At 54.1% G+C, this 18,229-nt stretch overlaps 1 protein-coding gene across 3 annotated transcripts in view; it reads right to left on the bottom strand.

Annotated features, from left to right (window-relative positions):
• Positions 1 to 18,229, bottom strand: part of PDZD4 (PDZ domain containing 4) — a 30,559-nt gene that overhangs the window by 5,851 nt on the left and 6,479 nt on the right. The gene's annotated exons all lie outside the window — the stretch shown is intronic.

Genomic DNA, 18,229 nt, shown 5'->3' with positions numbered 1-18,229 from the left:
GTACTGAGGCCAGAGCTGGTGTCTAGAAGCTCATCTGACAGCAAGGCTGGAGGAAGACCTTGATTCCTCTCCCAACGGGAGTCAGTCAATATATGGCCTCGGGCCGGAGGGCTGGAAAGAGCACGCAGACACGAAGGACAGGATCTGTGTCGTCAAGGCAATGACAGACTTGCTGAAGAGAGAAGGTGACACACAGAGCCTCCCTCCTGACACTGCAAGGCAACCTAAGGGAGGTGCCAAGGAAGCGACCCTTACAAGACCATCACCATTTCTCCGGTGCCTTGATGTGCGTCTCCCCCGGAATCCTGACCCCAACCACCATTTTGCAGATGAGGAAACTGAGGGAGCAGAAGGGAGGGAGGGAGTCAAGGTCATGAGCCAGACGGGGCCGTAGTGGTCGGAGTTGGGGGCGGTGTTCAGGGAGGCTGGGCTGCTGCAGCCTTCCAGGAAGAGACCCCCAGTGGTGGGTGGTGGGTGGTGGGCGGAGGGCGGAGTGCTCTCTGGGCCCCGCTGGGCGGAGCAAGGTGTGCCCTCCAGGCAACCGGGGGCAAAGGGCCGGCCCCAGCCTAGCCGCTTGTTTCTGCTCGTTTCTGCAGCAGCCTGGGTGCGCTGGGCCCTGACTGAGGCCCCAACAGACACGGACAGAGTTCAGGACACGTGCCACGAGGCCAGTGAGCGGCGGAGGGTGCGGATCGGGAAGCAGTTCCAGAAGGAGGGGAAATGGCGGCGGCAGCTCACGGAAGGGAGCACACGCACTAGTGGGGGTACTGCAAACGGCCACACCCAGCGGGTCGCCACTGAAGCAGACCTTTGCTACCAAGGAAGCACGGGGCCCGCCACACCCCATCTAGGAAGGGGGTAGGGAAGGCTCCCCGAGCAGGGGCACCTGGCCCGCATCAGGAGAAAGGAGAGGGGAGGCTGGTTTGCAAGGGGAAGTGAAGGCAGCACGGAGAGTGCAGGGCCCACGGACCCAGCACCCGCGCAAGGACAGAGGTTCAGCAAGAAGAGCGGGGAGGGGCCGCACTTGGGCACAGGTCCCAGTCTCCGAATTCCCACAGTGCCACCTCTGTCCCTGGGTGTCTCAGGGGGATGGGGTTCTTCGCACAGATGCCCAACCCAACTGCAAAATCGTGTCTTCTGGCTGCCGCGTAACAGATCAAGCCCTGGCTGTCATTCCAAGGAGAAGGCCGTCTTAGGAAGCACAGGGAGTCCTAGGGCCCCCTGGCCAACCAGTGGCTCCTCTGAGCCATGGAGCCCAAATAATTACCTATCTGCTACTTGATTATGTCCTTGTAAATAATAACCTCAGTATTTAGGTCTCCCTCTCCCCAAACTCTCCATAGTCAGAAAAGATTTTTTTAATCAGTCGGGTCTAATCATCAAAGAAACACAGGTTCATTGCAGAGCATTCGAAAAACACAGAAAATCATAAAGAAGAAAACAAAAACCAGCCAAGAAGGTATTGGTTTGCAACTAATGGTAAGTGTGCGAATGTGGCGGGTACAGCCCGAGAGGCTGCAGGGTCGAGGCTGAGCGCGCAGGGGAGAGGCCCGCGGCAGGTGTGCATTGGAAAGGCGAGGAAAGGGCCGTCTGGGAAAGCCTGTAGACACAGGGATGGCAGGAACGGCCCTGGAGCCCTTAGCAGAGTTGACTGTGAAGCTGCCAGGAAGTTTGCAAGCCCCTTGTTAAACACGGCCGTTATCGCCATTTTGATGAACTAATCTTACAACGGAATGAATCATATTACAAGCAAAGGCAGCCAGTACTCCAAGCTCACGACTGTCTAATGATCTTCCTACCCTTTCCTGTTTGCACTCTCAGGGTTCCTAACGCGTCGCGTGTCTGGAAAGAGGACATCCTATATAATGGCGCGGGACCTGCATCTCTTTCCGTGTTCAGCGACATCACGCTGGTGGCCGTGATGGGAGTACTTGCACCACAGAAATTAGCAACCGCTCCAAAGTGGGGCTTTTTGTTTCGGCCGCTTCCCAGCGCCCCAGCGCCCTTAAGTCAAGTGCTTCCCTAAAATGCAACAGGGCTGGGCTGTCCTCGGGATCTCCAAGGGGTAGGTGTCTCCCCGGAACTCCTGGAGCAGAGCCACAAGTGTGCAACAGGATGCTCAGGTGACACTGAGAAATGCAGGAATGTCTTTCTCCCTGGAATCTGTTGGTTTTCCGGCTGCAGCGTTGCTATGGAAACTGGGCCCAGACAGTGGGGAGGGGAATGCGGGGTGGGCTGGGATGTCACGAGGAGGATGGGCGCCCGCAGAGACGGGTCATGAGTCATCAGAGTGACGCCTGGGCAGCCCAGCAGCCTTCCCTTTGACCCGCGTGTTCCTTCAGCCTCCTCTCTTTCCCCTTCCTCACGCAGGGTGGGCCCCCCCAAGCCAATGAAGGTAAGCGGGGCAGAGACAGCCGGTGACAAGTAAGAAATGAGCCCCTCCCACAGGGGGTGAGAGCCACCGGCGGGCTGCGGAAGTGTGGGGGATGGGCAGAGTATCTCGGGGGCAGGCACACAGTGAGGACCCAGTGTTGTGTTAAGACCTCTTCTCCTCCTGCCTCGGGCCCTGCCCTCATCCTGCCATCTCGAGTTAGAGAAAGTCGTGCACACCAGCCTCAACATTGTCCGAAACGAGGCCGGCTTGCCCTCAGATTCCCCTCCTCGGGTCACAGGCAAACGTGCACACACGCCAGAGACTGTCCCCACGGAGACACCCGGGACCCACTCCCGCTCCTCCCCTGCCGCCCACACTCCAAGCCCCCGACAGGCGATCCAAAATGGATCAAAGTCCTAAATGGACAAAGCAAAATCGCCTACCTTGGAGGCGAGAGAACAATGTCAATGATGTTGCAACAGAGAAGCAATTCTTAAGATTACAAAACAGACAAGCAAGAATGGAAAAGACATAAATCTGAACAAAGGACATAAGCACGGTGACAAGAGAAGATCGGCTGTGAGAAGATCCTTACAAGCATAGAACCGATAAAGGACTATCCAACAAAACAATAAGAAAATACAAACAACTCAACAGGAAAACCAACACTCACGGAAGAGGGAGCCCGAAGCAAGCCATAAGCATTTGGAAAGATGCCCCTTCTGGCCGCTGGGGTGTCAGCAGCATCGTGTCACAATGGCCAATGCGGGGAAACAGCCCAAGGATGTGCCGTGGGTAGAATCGATCAAAGAATCGGGCTCGCTCGTGCGTGTGGCGCGTATGGAAACACTTGCGCTCATTAAGGGTATCAGTAGGAGAAAACGGGCATCAGGATGACAAACCCAAATCCGCCCACAAGGGAAGGAATAGAATGGGGTCAGGGATGGGTGTGCGCAGGCGGCTTCGGACCTGCCTTTTTAGGGGAGAGACGCGGAGGCCAACAGGCCAAAAGCGAGGTCGGACGGCTGTATGCTTTTCTGTAGTTGAGAAAGATTTCAAAACGGTTGCGTGTGGAGGGGCAGCCGGGGGCAGGGAGGCCCGCTGGGCAGCTCGCGATGCCATCACCTACTTGGAGGGCGACACTGGGGGGCTCGGGGCCATGGAGCTTTCTGGGCTGGGTGGCCTGACGGCTGTTACTGCGAATAGCCACAAAGCAGGAACAGAGAGCCGCTCCGGTTTGCCGAAGGGCGACTGTGCCAGGCTGTGTTCAGAGTGCTCGCACAAGCGCGTCGAGTGGGAAGCGGAGGAAGCGGGGGCCCAGCGCCGGGGCATCTCAGGCCACCGTGGAAGAAAGCCCGTCCTTTCTATACAAGCAGCGGTTGGGGGGGACGCGGGAGGTAGGTGCCCACGAGGGTGGCAGGGGTGAGGGCTGGGGGCATGTGAGTGTGGGTGGGTGGGAACGGGCACAGGGGTGTGGGTAGAGCATGCGTGAGGGTGGCCTTTGTGGGTGGGGGGTGGGAGTGGGTGGCGCGTGTGGGTGGGCGCTAGGGCTCGGTGGTAGGGGGGCGGGTTTTGACCCTGTGTTGAATCCCCTTCTCCTTCCAGAGGGTCTCTTCCTCCCCTCCCTCCCCCGCCACGTCCCTGCTTAAGCTGGGTGAGCCTCTATCCTTCGGTCTCCTCCGTCCCCTGCCTCACACATCCTTCTTTCCTCCCCCCCCCCCCCGTAGCCGCTCATCACTGCCTGGCTCCCTCCTGTCACCCATACCCACGCAAGGACAGGTGCCAGGTGCATCCATCCCTGGCCGAAGAGTCACACTCGCTGGCAAGCAGACACATGCTGAGGGCGCCACGAAAGGCCCAACGAACACCCCGGGACAAAGAGGAGACCCAGCGTGTGGACATGGCCTGACAGGCCTGCGATTCGACTCCCCACGGGCAGGCGAGACGTCCCCATCCACAGCTCGGAGGGGAAGCCAGGCCCCTAGGGGCCCCACCCGAGCCTCCGAGGTGGCCCTCAGCTCTGCTTCTACGTCTGTCTCTCCCACCAGGCCAGGGAGCCTTCTATCCAGAGGGAATCCACAATTAGGATCACACTGGCGATGCCACTTCCGATCCGGGGAGAGCGGTGCTTGCTGGCCACGCTCGTTGTCAGAAACTCTATTAGAAGATGCTGCCTTCATCAAGTACAAACCTCCCGCCTTTGGAACAATCCAGAAGAAATCCACTTCGTCTTGCGACACCCACACACGCCCGAAGCCCACCTCAACGCCCCCCCCCCAACTGCCAATCCCGCTGGTGTCACGGTGCGCTCGCAAAGCCAGCGGATCGTCAAGCACTGCCCCTCCAGAGAGCGACTCGGTGCTCCCTGCTTGAGAACTCCGCACACACGGAGCCGGTCCCCGCTGCCGACATGGGCCCAGGCGGGTTGGCCAGAGACCTGCCGCTCCCACCCAAGGCTGAGCTGGAAGTCACTCCACTTCCACGGTGGGGAGAGGGGATCGAAGCCTTGGAGGTGCGCCCCGTTGCTCTAATGTGGCCCAGGCGGCCCTCACACTCTCCTAGCATGTGGCCCGGTTCCCGTTTACACACTGGGAGAGCACTCGCTGCCCTGGGTCCCCAGACACCAAAGCACCTGGCAAGCCCCGGCTCCACAGGTCCCAAGGACAGCGGCCCCTCGCAGACCCCACGGCACTAAGGGTTCCCTCATCCTGGCTGACCCTGTCGCCCAGTCACACACTCTGTCTGAATCTCACCTGCTGTTAAAAGGGGAAACTTTCTGGAGAAATTTGTTAATAACTCTAAAGAATCTTGAAAATGTTCATCATTTCCCCTTTGATCCAATAAATCATCTCTAAGTAGTAGATCCTAAATGATAATAACAGCACGTGAATTACAAGGCTGTGCAGAGCAGCATAGTTTTTTGTGTTGCTGTAAAATATACCTAACACAACATTTACCATTTTTACCATTTTAAAGGGTGCACTTCAGAGGTGCCTGGGGGGGTGGGGCAGTCAGTCGGTTAAGCGTCCAACTCTTGACTTTGGCTGAGGTCATGATCTCACAGTTCCTGAGTGTGAGCCCCACATCGGGCTCTGTGCTGACAGTGTGGAGCCTGCTTGGGATTGTCTCTCTCCCTCTCTCTCTGTGCCCCTCTCCTGCTCTCTCTCTCTCTCTCTCTCTCTCTCTGTCTCTCAAAACTAAATAAACTAAAACAAGTTTTTAGGTATACACTTCAGTGGCACTTAGCTCATTCACGTTTTTCTGTAACCACAGCCTGTATCTCGTTCTGGCACATTTTCATCCCCCCGGAAGGTGACCCCCTGCCCCTTGTCTCCACATTCACCCCAGCCCCTACCGCTCTCTTTTCTGTCCACACATAAATGCAACTGAACAATGTCCTTAGCATGGTTTATAGGTTCCCGCGAGGCTGCAGGAGGCATCGGCACTCCATTCTGTCTACGGCTGAATATTCCCTACTGGTCCCCCAAATGCAGGGACCACATTTCGCTGGCCGGTTCATCCGTCAGTAGACACTGGGTTGTTTCCACTTTGGGGCCACTGCAAACAGTGCTGCCGTGCACCCCTGTGTGCAACTCTTCGTCTGAGTCCCTGTTTTCAGATCTCTGGGGTGTATGCCTAGGAGTGCAACTGCCGGGCCCTGAGGTCATTCTATACTGAACTTATTGAGGTACCAAAATTCGTTTTAGCGGCAAAACCTTTACAACGATCTTCGGTATGAAGTGTCGACCTCACTGAAGTATACGGCTGCCCTACCACAGTCTGCCAACAGCAAGCCTGTTTCTCAAAAAAAGATATAAAATGACATGGGAACTCTGAGGCCTACCTTATAAAATATCTGTTTATGGACAAAGGCTGAGAAAGAATATATAAAAACACCGTGCGAGGGAAATCTGAGATTTTTCCCCCCTTTTCCCAAACTGTATAGAACATGCTTATACTGTTTTTGGGGAAAAAAATGCTTATAAACTTCAAAAAAAAAAAAAAAGAACGTGGCTGGAAAATTCTCACGATAAAATATTAAGCAAAAAGATCTGCTTAAAGCAGTGTGACCCCAATTCTGGGAGCAAGGGTCTCAGTGAGTAGGACGCAGCCCAGCTCGGACAGAGGCAGGGAGGGACGGGTGGCTGGCTGAGTTTTCACTCGTACGTGCGTATGTGCGAATGGGTTCAACGTTACACAATACTTTCTTTAAAGACTATCAGGAAATTCACAAAAATAGAAAAGCGTTAGCAGTGGTTGTATCTTGGAGATGGATTTACAGGGGATTCTTCTCTCTTTTGTTTTTTATAGTACTTTCGCCAATGAACATCACCTGTATAATCAGAGAGAAAACACACAGAAACAACGTGGCCTGTGATATGTTCCGAGCTTTCCTCAGTTTCCCCACGGCTCCAGACTCGGTGGCAGGCTCTGGTTTGTGCTCCTGGCTCCTGGGCAGCCCGAGCGGGGACTGCAGCCTCCAGGCTCCAGCCCCTTGGGTGCCGATTAAAGGAGAGTGGTGGTAATGAAGTTACATCACACTCCACATCCACACCCGATCCGATCCGACGAGACTCAGGAGACACTCCTTTGTCCCTCTACTGCCTTCATTGCCCTGCCTGGGTGTCCCACAAAAGGAAGAGGCGGCTTCCAGGTGCCTGGAGTCCCAGAGGGAGTGAAGGAGGCCCCGGGGGGCCCTCGGGCTGTGGGCCCAGGTGGGGGGGATGGATCACAGCCACCCACCCCCTAGACGAAGTGGCCGAGAGGGCCCCACACCCACCGCAGGGGCCACTGGGAAATGGGCTCCGGAAGACGGAAGGGCCTGACCACGGGGCTGGCCAGTTAGCCTCAAGAGGCTAACTAGGGGCGGGGGGTGCCCGGGTGGCTCACTCGGTTGAGCATCCGACTTCGGCTTAGGTCACAATCTGATGGTTTGTGAGTTCGAGCCCCGCGTCGGGCTCTGTGCTGACAGCTCAGAGCCTGGAGCCTGCTTCAGATTCTGTGTCCTTCTCTCGCTGTGCCCCTCCCTCATTCATGCTCTCTCTTTCTCTCAAGAATAAATAAAACATTTTTAAAAATTAAAAAAAAAGAGGCTAACTAGGGGGACAGGACAGGACTGAGCAGACACCCCTCCCATTCCCCCGGCCCAGCCCCCTCTGCCTGCTCCCTACTGGCTCCCTCTAAGGTGGGATTTATGGAAGGTGTTCTGTGGGTGACCAAGGTGTGGGTCCCAGTGTCTCAGCAGAAGATGACAGGAGGGCCCTGGGGTTGGGAGACAGCACTGATTCCGTAAGCACCAGCCAAGAGGCAGGGAGGCAGAGCAGACAGGCCCCCAGGTCTGCCTTCAGAAGGAGCCCGTGCCCATCCCTCCCACAATGCCCACCCCAGCCCCTCAATGCAAGCCAGGTGGCAGGGGTGGGACCCCTCCCCACCAGGGGGTGGACAGGCTTGGGGTAGCCAGTCAGGTAGTGGGGTGAGGAGACAAGACGTGACCAGGGCAGGGACCTACCACAACCCAGGCTTTAAAGGAGGGTCGGCATAACCAGTAAAGAAATTGAGTCAGTAACCAAAAATCTCCCAAGAAACCAGAGACCAGGGCCAGACGGCTGTCCAGGGGAATTCTACCAAACATTTAAAGAAGAGTAAACACCTATTCTTTTGAAGCTGTTACACAAAATAGAAATGGAGGGAAAACTTCCAAACTCATTCTATGAAGCCAGCATTACCTTGATTCCAAAACCACACAAAGACCCCACTAAAAAGGAGAACTAGACACCAATTTCCCTGATGAACACGGATGCAAAAATCCTCAACAAGATACTAGCCAACCGGATCCAACAACACATTAAAAGGATTATTCACCACGACCAAGTGGGATTTATACCCGGGATGCAGGGCTGGTTCAATATCTGCAAATCAATCAGTGTGATTCATCACATCAATAAAAGAAAGGACAAGATCATGTGATCTTGATCCTCTCAATAGATGCAGAGAAAGCATTTGACAAAATACAGCATCCTTTCTTGATAAAAACCCTCAAGAAAGTAGGGAGAGAAGGATCATACCTCGAGATCATAAAAGCCATATATGAAAGACCTATGGCTAATATCTCCTCAATAGGGAAAAAGTGAGAGCTTTCCCCCTAAGGTCAGGAACACCACAGGGATGTCCACTCTCGTCACTGTTATTCAACATAGTACTGGAAGGCCTAGCCTCAGCAATCAGAAAACACAAAGGAATAAAAAGCATCCAAATCGGCCAGGAGGAATTCAAACTTTCACTCTTCACAGGGGACATGATACTCTGTATGGAAAACCCAAAAGATTCCACCAAAAAACTGCTAGAACTGATCCATGAATTCAGCAAAGTCGCAGGATATAAAATCAATGCACAGCAATCAATTGCATTCCTATACACCAATAATGAAGCAACAGAAAGAGAAATCAAGGAATTGATCCCATTTACAACTGCACCAAAAACATAAAATACCTAGAAATAAACCTAACCAAAGGTGAAAAATCTATAACCTGAAAACTATAGAAAGCTCATGACAGAAATTGAAGAAGACACAAAAAAATGGAAAAAGATTCCATGCTCCTGGATAGGAAGAACAAATATTGTTAAAAATGTCAATACTACCCACAGCAATCTACATATTCAATGCAATCCCTATCAAAATAACACCAGCATTCTTCACAGAGCTAGAACACACACTCCTAAACTTTGTATGGAACCAGAAAAGACCCCAAATAGCCAAAGCAATCTTGAAAAAGAAAACCAAAGCTGGGAGCACCACAATCCTGGACTTCAAGCTGTATTACAAAGCTGTAATCATCAAGACAGTATGGTACTGGCACAAGAACAGACACTCATATCAATGGAACAGAATAGAGAACCCAGAAATGGACCCACAAACGTATGGCCAACTCATCTTTGACAAAGCAGGAAAGGCTATCCAATGGAATAAAGACAGTCTCTTCAGCAAGTGGTGCTGGGAAAACTGGACAGCGACGTGCAGAAGAATGAACCTGGACCACTTTCTTACACCAGACACAAAAATAAACTAAAAATGGATGAAAGGCCTCAATGTAAGACAAGAAGCCATCAAAATCCTCGAGGAGAAAGCAGGCAAGAACCTCTTTGACCTGGGCCGCAGCACCTTCTTACTCAACACGTCTCCAGAGGCAAGGGAAACCAAAGCAAAAATGAACTACTGGGACCTCATCAAAATAAGAAATTTCAGCACAGCGAAGGAAATAATCAGCAAAACTTTTAAAAGGCAACCGATGGAATGGGAGATGATATTTGCAAATGACATATCAGATAAAGGGTTAGTATCCAAAATCTATAAAGAACTTATCAAACTCAACACCCAAAAAACAAAGAATCCAATGAAGAAATGGGCAAAAGACATGAATAGACACTTCTCCAAAGAAGACATCCAGATGGCCAACCGACACATGAAAAAATGCTCCACATCACTCATCATCAGGGAAATACAAATCAAAACCACAATGAGATACCACCTGACACCTGTCAGAATGGCTAACATTAACACATCAGGCAACAACAGGTGTTGGCGAGGATGCGGAGAAAGAGGATCTCTTTTGCATTGCTGGTGGGAATGCAAGCTGGTGCAGCCACTCTGGAAAACAGTATGGAGGTTCCTCAAAAAACTAAAAATAGAACTACCCTACGACCCAGCAATTGCACTACTAGGCATGTATCCAATGGATACAGGTGTGCTGTTTCGAAGGGACACAGGCACCCCCATGTTTATAGCAACACTATCAACGATAGCCAAAGTACGGAAAGAGCCTAAATGTCCCTCGATGGATGAATGGATAAAGAAGATGTGGTCTATATAGACAAGGGAGTATTACTCGGCAATCAAAAAGAATGAAATCTTGCCATTTGCAGCTACGTGGATGGAACTGGAGGGTATTATGCTAAGTGAAATTAGTCAGTCAGAGAAAGACAAATATCATATGACTTTACTCATATGAGGACTTTAAGAGACAAAGCAGACGAACATAAGGGAAGGGAAACAAAAATAATATAAGAACAGGGAGGGGACAAAACACAAGAGATTATTAAAAATAGAGAACAAACTGAGGGTTTGCTGGAGGGATCGTGGGTGTGGGGATGGGCTTACTGGGCAAGGGCATTAAGGAGGACACTTGTTGAGACGAGCACTATATGCTACCTTGGTTGTAAATTAAAAAGTAAATAAATAAAATAAAAATAAAGGAGAGTCAGGAGGGAGTTTTGGTGGGGGTGGGAAGCACTTTCTGGCAATCAGGGGTGTTGGGAGTGAGCAAGGAAGGGGAGTGGGGCGTCAGAGGCTGTATGGAGGTGGGTCTGGGCGACTAGGCCACTGCCCACTGCATTCTCTCGTTCCCAGGGGGCTGAAGACAAGGGACTCCAGGCCCAAACCTGCGCTGTCTCCAAGTGGCTTCTCCAGGAAGCAGAGGGACAGTGGAGAAGGGGCCCAGGCAGCAGGGAGGGCTCCCCTCTGCGCCAGGGCACCCGTCCAGAAGCTGACTGCTTCAGGCTGTGGGAAGACGTTGGGAGGGGAAGGGGGCAAAGCGCATGTCGGGAGCTCCGCGGCAGACAGCCCAGGAGATGAGCTCAGCACAGGGTTATGGGTGCACAAATGACCCTCTGTGTCCTCAGTCAGCTGGGAACCACTGGAAGGAAGAGGGCATGTGTTCCCGAGCGCAGCAGGCCCACAGCCTTCCCCAGACTAACACTCATCAGAACACTGGGAGCACTGGAAGAACAGCCATGAATGAGGCAGCCGTGATCCCTTGGGGCAGGGGAGGCTGGTGCCCCAGGGCAGAACCCAGGCAAGAAACCAGCAATCGGGCTGCATAACTCATCCCACTGAGTTATGTGGGAGAAAATGCCGAAGTGGGGACGGTCTCCCTGGGGATACTGGCACAAGACCTGAATGATGACAAGGAGGCGGCCACGGGAGGGACTTTGAAGAACATTCCAGGCATCACTAAGCCCTTGGTGCTCCCAGAGAATAACGCGCGCACACAGGAGAGGCCGGCCATCGTCATGGCCTCCGTGAGGAGCACGGAGCAGGGGACCAAGTGGCGGCAGGGGAAAGACCAGCAGGCAATCACAGTGGCCCAGACCAGAGATAACGATAGCTTGGCCTGACATGGAGGTGGCAGTGGAGACGGGGACTGCCAGGACCTGCTGCTGGGCTCGGGACAAGGGACAGGGTGGGAGGAAGGACACCCAGCAAGCGCAAGAGAGAGTGCCTGACATCACCCATCATCAGGAAAGGGCATATCTAGAGCATACAGCCTCACCCGCCCCACTAGGGTTAGGTGGAATTAAAAAATGGAAAAGAGGGGCGCCTGGCTGGCCCAGTCGGAAGAGCATGCGACTCTCGATCTCGGGGTCATGAGTTCGAGCGCCACATTGGATGTGGAGATTACTTTAAAAAAATTAAAAAATAAGATCTAAAAAACAATGGAAAAGAAATGTTGATGAGGATGTGGAGAAATGAAACTCTCACACATTGCTTGTGGGAATGTAAAATGGGGCAGTGCACGTGGAAAAGTCTAGAGTTACCATATGACCCAGCAATCCCGCAAGAATGGAAAACAGGCATCCAAACAAAAACTCGTACACAAATGTTCAGAGCAGCACTATTCGTAATCGCCAAAATTTGGAAGCACCGTAAATGTCTACCAACAGATGGATAAACACAGTGCAGTAACACCCACACAGCGGGTCATTCGACCACATAAAGGGATGAAGTCCTGATACCTGCTACGACATGGATGGGAACAGTCTAGTCAGGGGAACGAAGGCAGAGGCACAAAAGGGCACATACTGTATGATTCCGGATGAGTGGAAATCACACTCATCTGCACAAAGCAGATGAGTGGTTGCAGGGGGCTCGGGGAGGGGAGAATGGGAGTGCCTGTTTCATGGGTAGGAAGTTCCCTTTTCGGATGGTGGACGTGTTCTGGAAATAAACAGTGGGGATGGTTGCACAACACTGTGAATGTATACATGGCACTCACGGTAAATTTTATGTCATATTTTTTTCCACAGTAAAAATATAAGGCTGCCGCCTCGATCCACAGAGGCCACAGAAGTGAGGACCCCTGGGGAGGATGCAGGGGTTGGTGTAAACACAGGAGGTGGGCATGTTTTATTAATGGAAAATTTTTGTCTCTGATGTGAAACATGCAGACAAAACCCCTGAAACATGCAGACATCCCCATTGCCCCATTCCACCTACATGTGTCCCAAACCCAAGCCACCAAACCGGTTGTCATGTGACCACTGTTAACGAATTCAACTAGGGAATGTTCTTGATTTAAAATGAGATGGGGCGCCTGGCTGGCACAGTCGGTAGAGGATGTGACTCCTGATCTCAGACTTGTGGGTTCGAGCCCTACATTGGGCCCAGACATTACTTAAAAATAAAAAAGAATTTAATAAAATAAAACCATGAGATGGAGGAGACCACGAGGGATTGAACGTAGACAAGGGAAGAGGCCCATGGAGGACCATGAGCGGGTGGAGAGAGAGACCCAGAGTTTACGGGTCAGCCAGAGAGGAGGGGGGAATCAGAGCAGGACAGAGCGACGAGGAGGAAAGGACTGACCGTTGGCATTTGCATTTGTTAAGAGGTGGACCGCCGCAGAGGGGGGCACCCAGCTGGCTGGGGGGGGCGGTGAAGCTCGGCCCGTAGAGACTCAGCCTTTGGGAACTTTTGCAAAGAATGGGGTGGGAGTGGCCGGGGGCTGCGGGAGAGCGCTGCCTTTGCATTTTACCAGGCGAGACACCGGAGCGGTCTGAACGCCGACGGGAGGTTCGCACGGGGGAAACTTCCTGCCCAGGAGGGCGGGGTGGGGGTGGGGGGAAGGACTGCGGGGACCGGACCTCGAGAAGGGGTGGGGGCCGCCGGGAGTAGGCGAGGGGGCCACGGGGGCGGGCGAAGGCTGCGCGGGAAGCGGGCCGACCGACCGGCCGCCGCAGGGCATGGGGGGCGCGCGCGCGTGCGCGCGCGGCGGGGAGGGCTCGGCCCCGCCCCGCCCCCGGCTGCGACGCCCCGGGCGGCGGAGGGCGGGGCCCAGGCGCGCTCGCCCCGCCCCCCGGGCGCGGAGCCTCAGACAAAGAGGGCGGCGGTGGCGGTGGCGGCCGCGCGGGTGGGGTGGCACGCTCGCCTCCCGCGCGGGCCGCGGGTCCCCCGACACCCCGACCCCCCCACCCCCGGCCGGAGCCAGTCCCCAGGCCCTGACCTAGGGAGCCGGGCGCAGCGGTGCGGGGGCTCGCGGTGGGGGGGGGTTCCTCGCCATGTCCCGAGTGCTGGGATCCGACATCTCTGGGCAAGGCGAGGAGGAGGCAGGAGGGCGGAGGGGGCTGAGAAAGGAGCGCTGGCCTGTGTGTCCGGCGGGGCCTGCGACCCCCGCGAGGCCTGCTAAAGGCCCCTCCCACTCTTGGTAACGCGGGGAGTAGGGGGTTAACTACATAAATTTCTAGTGGGGCCGTAGGCTGCTACGTGAGGACTCCGCCAACCCCACCTGCGGATTAAGAAATGGGCCAGGGGGGAGCAGAAGCCGGAAGTTGCCCCCTGCCCTGGGGCCCTGAGTCCTGATCAATGGTTCTAGGCTGGCTGACCCGAGTGCCCAAGGGTATACCCTGGGTGTACCTGTGTCTCTGGCTTCCCGGGCCCAGAGTAGTGTCACGGGGACCTCCACACCGAGCTCCACACAAAGCGTCGGGGGGGGGGGGGGGCGGGAAGAGAAGCCAGAGAAAGGAGGCCTGAGCCAAGGGCAGGCTCTCTGCACACTTCTCTTTTCAATGGCCCAGCACAAGTCCTCGTTCCTGTTTTCCCAACTCTGGAGTTTGAAATTTGTCAATCCACAGGACCCTCGCAACATCTGACAGCGGATACCTGCATCCCCTTCAGGCAGCTGGCCCCCAGAGTGCACACTGCGACACCTGCTCTCTCCTTTCTACACACACGTTTTGCAAAGGAGGTGCCAACACCAATGCTCCCACTCCAGGAGAAACCACAACACCCTTAATATGCTCATGGATTTAGCACGACCCAATCATCAGCTGCTCCCACATCTCTCCAATTGTACCACTAATGCCTTTAAAGCTTGTTTGTTTTTCTTTCTGGACCCGGGATCCAATCAAGGCCACACACGTTACATTTGGTTGTTGTGTGTCTAGTATCTTTTAATCCAGAACAATCTATCCACTCTGTGTTGTTGTTGTTGTTTTAATTGCATGACATTGACCTCTTGGAAGAGTGCAGGGCAGCTGCCTTGCACAAAGCCCCAGAGTCTGGATCTGCCCTCGTTACATTCAGCTTAACTGCTTTGACAAAGTGCTGGGTTCTACCCCCTCCCCACCAACAGCATCAGGAGGTACTGGATCAGGCTGTCCTATTGTTGGGGAGGCTTGATTTAGTTTAATCACGTGGTCAAGGTCGTGGCTGCCAGGTCTCTCCTTTTCCCTTCCAAATTTACAAGAAACCTGGGGTAATACCTTGAGACCCTACGACTATCTTGTTCCCTGACCACCTTTATGTAATGGTTTTACCATCCAAGGATGATCCTTGCCTAAACGAATTGCATCAGTGGCTAAAAAAAAGTCCTTAGTTTGTATTCCAGCGGGGACATGGCATTACGCTCCATCATGATGTCACTGGCCCGGCAACTGGCAGGCCCCCGGTCGTGGCTGCCTGGACAAACCAGGACAGCCAACCCCATAATCGTGCCCACCCCTTCTTGCCCAGGGGCAGGAGAAAGAAAGAAAAGGAAGCATGGGTGGGGGCTTCCTCCCAGAAGCCTTCATAGTTTGGTAGTTCGGTGTACGTGTGGGTGTCCACGTCAGCTGTCTGCACGTTGGTAAGGGTGGATGGGAGAGGAGGATTGGCTAGTTGCACCCAGCACAGAAAAGTAGACGATGTCCCTGGGGACCTCAGTTGGGCAATGACCCCTGGGAATTGGTTTGGTAGGTCTAAGGTGATGCCCTGCCTCTTGTTTATAACAATCGCATTGTAAGGTGGCGCTGATGTCTTCACTGATTTACCCCATTTCTTCCGGAAGTCCTTGCTACTTGCTGTGGTCGGTCCAAGCACCAGCAGCATGGACATCGCCTGAGCACCTGTGAGAAACGCGGAATCTCAGGCCCCAGACCCGTTTAATCAGAGTCTGCATTTCAACAAGGGCCTTGCGGTGGCGTTGCACTGGCCCAGGACGCCCTCTCGAGGAACCGGGAAGGATGTGCGCGCACACCTGAATGGGGTTCAAACACCAGGTAGATGGTTCAAAGGGTCTCTCCTTCCCTCTCACCCCTTCCCACCCCAAAGCTGCTGAGTGGATGGGTGGTGGCCACCCAGGTTCTGCTGTAATCTGACCATCGGCCCTGGCTCCCGTGCCCTTCTAGCTGCGAGCAGGCCCCTCGGGTGCTGGGAAGGGAGGATACCCCATGCAGCCTGTGTGAAAACGCGAAGCAATTCCTGAGGTCATCGTCAAGATCAAGCTTTGGGTGTAAGCTCACCACAACTGAAAATATCCACCCACCCACCTCTGGGCTCACCTGACTGGTCCAAGGGCATGATCCAAGTCTAGCAGTAATCGAAAGGATATTCTTTATGAGGTGCCCCTTCATTTCCACTGCTCACAGAAAGCAAGAGGCAGATTGCACTACAAAGAGGGGACATGCCTGCCACGGCCCAAAACCAGCCCCTGAGCCCCAGCTTCTCAGTTTCCTCCTTTGGCTCCTAACTCGTCTCATGCCTGACACTTCTTCACAACTCAGGGCTCCTCTTCCTGTGTCCCCCCCCTTCTTCCCCATTAGAGAAGCCCCAATTAGAAAATAATAGTGAACATTCTTCTGTCACTGGACATTAACAGTGTCATGTCCATGAGTGAGGCTGTCTCCATCCAGCTGCCTTCACCACCAACCGAATGGCCTGATGGCAACAATTCCAACCCGGGCCAAATGAGATCCCAGGGGAACTGGTGCGGCTCAGCAAAGGTGGGTGATGTCCCCATGGCGATGACCTTGGGAGGCGGGCACTCTTTATTCCCACATGGCCCGTTCTTCCCTGGTGGGGACCCTAAAGTAGAAGGAAGGAAAGACCCGCCCACCCCCACCAGGTGCCCCTGCTGGGCTAAGTGCTTTTTCCTTCGGTGAGTGTGTGTTACACGCATTTCTTGTTTTTAAAGCTTTACTGAGGTGTCCTTGCCATATGATGAAATGCACATATTTGGAGCATACGGTTTAAAGTTTTGGAAACATACACTCACGAAACCATCATCACAATCAAGACTGACCATTTCCATCATGCTGAAGTGTCCTCGTGTCCCTTTGTCATCCCTCCCTCCTGCCCATCCCTGCACATGCTGATGTGCCTTCTGTAACTGCAGAGTAGTCTGCATTTTCTAGGATTTTCCATCAACGGCTCAGACAGTCCTTGGAACTGAGGGAAGGAAGGAAGGCAGGAAAGGCATTTAAAGATTTTGAGACAGGGGTGCCCGGGTGGCTGTTGCTTAAGCATCGGCTTTGGCTCGGGTCACGATCTCACAGTTCATGAGTATGAACCCCGCCATCGGGCTCTGTGCTGTCGGCACAGAGCCTGCCTGGGAGCCTCTCTTTTCCTCTCTCTCTGCCCCTCCCCACTCACACTGTCTCTGTCCCTCTCTAAATAAATAAATAAGCTTTAAAATATATATACAAATACATAAACATTTAAATATACGTGTAAATAGATAATAAAACATTTGAGACAATGGTAAAACACGGTGACGCTGTGCAGATCATGGCTGTTGGACTTCAATGCCCCGTTCACGGACTGCACAATTATTCCCAGAGGGCCCACTCCAGAACAGGCGGTGTGCAAGGACACAGCCCAGTCCGGGCGAGGAGAGCCACCGTGCAGGGTGGAGGAAGGTGGAAAGAGGGGACGGGCGTGAGCCCACTGCCCTCCCCATGGCCCCCCGCAGCCCCGTGGGCCCTTTGCTCGTGGCCAGCCTCTCCCCTTGTGAAAAGGCCCAGGGGGAGGGAGAGAGGGGTCTGTGGACCCTCAGCACACAGAACGGTGGCTGGCTCAGCAAGCAGGTGCTGGAGGAAAGACCTTGCTGCCACAAGGCAGGCTGGTGTTTGACGTCTCCGAGTGTGGACAGAGGGCGGAAGGTGGTGGTGGTGGGGCACTGGGCCCCCAGACTGAGAGAAGAGCGGAGGTGTGGCCAGGCCTGGCAGGGAGTGGGCGGAGTAGGCCGGGAGGCCAGTTTCCTTTGTCACAGAGGGTCTCCTATGCACCTGCCAGCAAGACCGTGATGGTGGCAGGGGGCGGGGGAACCAAGGTATGGAAGACTGGGGTGACGGGGGGGGGGCGACAAAGAGGGGCTTGATTAGATCCCTGACAAAGGGGTCCAGGTGCCAGAGGGCAGGACGCAGGCCCCCAGCAGGAAGGGCTCCAGGAAGGGCTCTCAGAAGGCACTGTGTGCCTTGGTGCTGATGCTCTCCCTCCCCACCTTCCACCGTCTGCAACCTGGATCCTTCCTCTTCCTAACTCAAGGGGCAAGACCGCAGGATCTTTCTACATTTTCAAGCTTGTCAGTATGTCGCATCCCCGCCCCCACCCCCGCCCGCACCCCAACACCCCTGCTCGGTTAAGTGGAAGACAAGAAGAAGATGACAGAAATAGAAGTAGGGCTCCGACATGCCACATTTAGTGCGTTTGTGGCAGGTGCTTGTGGCTGGTGCTCGTGGCCGGTGCTCATGGCAGGTGCTCGTGGCAGGCCGCAGCGGTAGAATAAGGGGCCCGAGCAGTGAGCATCTCAATAGCCACTGCAAAAG

The sequence above is a fragment of the Lynx rufus genome, unplaced genomic scaffold (assembly GCF_022079265.1).
Source record: "Lynx rufus isolate CCGP_SWC_20201006 ecotype Redwood Valley unplaced genomic scaffold, mLynRuf1.p SCAF_49, whole genome shotgun sequence".
Taxonomy (NCBI): Eukaryota; Metazoa; Chordata; class Mammalia; order Carnivora; family Felidae; genus Lynx; species Lynx rufus.
This window is presented reverse-complemented; position numbering and strand designations above follow the sequence as displayed.